We start from the raw sequence: 2,500 nt of genomic DNA on the forward strand, positions 1-2,500 counted from the left end.
TCGTGAGCGGAGCAAAACGTCAGCCATCTCAGCACCCTGGAACCCCCCGGGTGGCACAGGGCTGGATGGGGCTTTCGTATAGCAGGGACGGTGCTGCCTCTCGCTTCGCTCGCTGTTCGCCGCTCACCGCTCGCTCGCTCAGCCAAAAATGGCCAGTTTTGGCCCGTTTTTGGGCTGTTTTGGCCTGTTTTTGGTCCGTTCTTGCATGGCGCGGTGACCGTCGTGAGCGGAGCAAAACGTCAGCCATCTCAGCACCCTGGAACCCCCCGGGTGGCACAGGGCTGGATGGGGCTTTCGTATAGCAGGGACGGTGCTGCCTCACGCTTCGCTCGCTGTTCGCCGCTCGCCGCTCGCTCGCGCAGCCAAAAATGACCAGTTTTGGCCCGTTTTTGGGCTGTTTTGGCCTGTTTATGGTCCGTTCTTGCGTGGTGCGGTGACCGTCGTGAGCGGAGCAAAACGTCAGCCATCTCAGCACCCTGGAACCCCCCGGGTGGCACAGGGCTGGATGGGGCTTTCGTATATAGCAGGGACGGTGCTGCCTCTCGCTTCGCTCGCTGTCCGCCGCTCGCCGCTCGCTCGCGCAGCCAAAAATGGCCAGTTTTGGCCCGTTTTTGGGCCGTTTTGGCCAGTTTTTGGCCTGTTCTTGCATTGCGCGGTGACCGTCGAGAGCGGAGCAAAACGTCAGCCATCTCAGCACCCTGGAACCCCCCGGGTGGCACAGGGCTGGATGGGGCTTTCGTATAGCAGGGACGGTGCTGCCTCTCGCTTCGCTCGCTGTCCGCCGCTCGCCGCTCGCTCGTGCAGCCAAAAATGGCCAGTTTTGGCCCGTTTTTGGGCCGTTTTGGCCAGTTTTTGGCCTGTTCTTGCATTGCGCGGTGACCGTCGAGAGCGGAGCAAAACGTCAGCCATCTCAGCACCCTGGAACCCCCCGGGTGGCACAGGGCTGGATGGGGCTTTCGTATAGCAGGGACGGTGCTGCCTCTCGCTTCGCTCGCTGTCCGCCGCTCGCCGCTCGCTCGTGCAGCCAAAAATGGCCAGTTTTGGCCCGTTTTTGGGCCGTTTTGGCCAGTTTTTGGCCTGTTCTTGCATTGCGCGGTGACCGTCGAGAGCGGAGCAAAACGTCAGCCATCTCAGCACCCTGGAACCCCCCGGGTGGCACAGGGCTGGATGGGGCTTTCGTATAGCAGGGACGGTGCTGCCTCTCGCTTCGCTCGCTGTCCGCCGCTCGCCGCTCGCTCGTGCAGCCAAAAATGGCCAGTTTTGGCCCGTTTTTGGGCCGTTTTGGCCAGTTTTTGGCCTGTTCTTGCATTGCGCGGTGACCGTCGAGAGCGGAGCAAAACGTCAGCCATCTCAGCACCCTGGAACCCCCCGGGTGGCACAGGGCTGGATGGGGCTTTCGTATAGCAGGGACGGTGCTGCCTCTCGCTTCGCTCGCTGTCCGCCGCTCGCCGCTCGCTCGTGCAGCCAAAAATGGCCAGTTTTGGCCCGTTTTTGGGCCGTTTTGGCCAGTTTTTGGCCTGTTCTTGCATTGCGCGGTGACCGTCGAGAGCGGAGCAAAACGTCAGCCATCTCAGCACCCTGGAACCCCCCGGGTGGCACAGGGCTGGATGGGGCTTTCGTATAGCAGGGACGGTGCTGCCTCTCGCTTCGCTCGCTGTCCGCCGCTCGCCGCTCGCTCGCGCAGCCAAAAATGGCCAGTTTTGGCCCGTTTTTGGGCCGTTTTGGCCAGTTTTTGGCCTGTTCTTGCATTGCGCGGTGACCGTCGAGAGCGGAGCAAAACGTCAGCCATCTCAGCACCCTGGAACCCCCCGGGTGGCACAGGGCTGGATGGGGCTTTCGTATAGCAGGGACGGTGCTGCCTCTCGCTTCGCTCGCTGTCCGCCGCTCGCCGCTCGCGCAGCCAAAAATGGCCAGTTTTGGCCCGTTTTTGGGCCGTTTTGGCCAGTTTTTGGCCTGTTCTTGCATTGCGCGGTGACCGTCGAGAGCGGAGCAAAACGTCAGCCATCTCAGCACCCTGGAACCCCCCGGGTGGCACAGGGCTGGATGGGGCTTTCGTATAGCAGGGACGGTGCTGCCTCTCGCTTCGCTCGCTGTTCGCCGCTCGCCGCTCGCTCGCGCAGCCAAAAATGGCCAGTTTTGGCCCGTTTTTGGGCTGTTTTGGCCAGTTTTTGGCCTGTTCTTGCGTGGTGCGGTGACCGTCGTGAGCGGAGCAAAACGTCAGCCATCTCAGCACCCTGGAACCCCCCGGGTGGCACAGGGCTGGATGGGGCTTTCGTATAGCAGGGACGGTGCTGCCTCTCGCTTCGCTCGCTGTTCGCCGCTCGCCGCTCGCTCGCGCAGCCAAAAATGGCCAGTTTTGGCCCGTTTTTGGGCTGTTTTGGCCTGTTTTTGGGCTGTTCTTGTGTGGCGCGGTGACCGTCGTGAGCGGAGCAAAATGTCAGCCATCTCAGCACCCTGGAACCCCCCGGGTGGCACAGGGCTGGATGGGGCTTTCGTATAG

The sequence above is a fragment of the Musa acuminata genome, unplaced genomic scaffold (assembly GCF_036884655.1).
Source record: "Musa acuminata AAA Group cultivar baxijiao unplaced genomic scaffold, Cavendish_Baxijiao_AAA HiC_scaffold_281, whole genome shotgun sequence".
In the NCBI taxonomy this organism is placed as follows: Eukaryota; Viridiplantae; Streptophyta; class Magnoliopsida; order Zingiberales; family Musaceae; genus Musa; species Musa acuminata.